This window comes from Balaenoptera acutorostrata, chromosome 1 (genome assembly GCF_949987535.1).
Source record: "Balaenoptera acutorostrata chromosome 1, mBalAcu1.1, whole genome shotgun sequence".
Classification (NCBI taxonomy): Eukaryota; Metazoa; Chordata; class Mammalia; order Artiodactyla; family Balaenopteridae; genus Balaenoptera; species Balaenoptera acutorostrata.
This window is the reverse complement of record NC_080064.1, coordinates 20,523,628-20,524,287: the sequence shown is the minus strand read 5'-3', so window position 1 is coordinate 20,524,287 and position 660 is coordinate 20,523,628.

The following is a 660-nucleotide window of genomic DNA, read 5'->3' as shown; positions in this document are numbered from 1 at the left end:
CTCATTCATCTCATTTAAAAAAATGTAGGGAAGGAATAATATCAGACCATGTCAAGGATTGGTGAAGTTGTGGGGAAACGGATTCTCTCGATTTGTCCTTATCTAGTAAAACCGAAAATATTCATACCCTGTGCCCTGACAATTCTCTTTCTTGGTTTCTACCCTGGAGAAATTCAAGAAGGCTGTCCATATCTAATAACAAACCCTTGAAAACAGCTCACTGGCCATGAATAGGGAAAGTATAAATAAAATAAGGCCCGTATTCATAATGAGTCACTATATTGCTGTTAGAAGGAATAAATTAGATCTATATATGCAGAGATGTGCATAGAGTTCAAAATCTATTAAGTAAAAACAGTTGTAGAATAATGCATACAACATAATACGGTTTTTGCAACATATCAAACAGAACTGTGGATTTTCTATATCTTCAAACATATGTAATAAAAGAATTTTATTTTTAAATGAAAGGACTGAAAAGTGGCTTTCTCTGGGGAGAGGGGCAGGGAGTTAGGATAGTGAGTGGAGGTGAGCAGGAACCTCAGCTTTCTTTGTAAATTCTAATTTTTTTTTAATTTTTTTATTTATTATTTATTTATTTTTATTTTTTTAATTTTTGGCTGTGTTGGGTCTTCGTTTCTGTGTGAGGGCTTTCTCCAG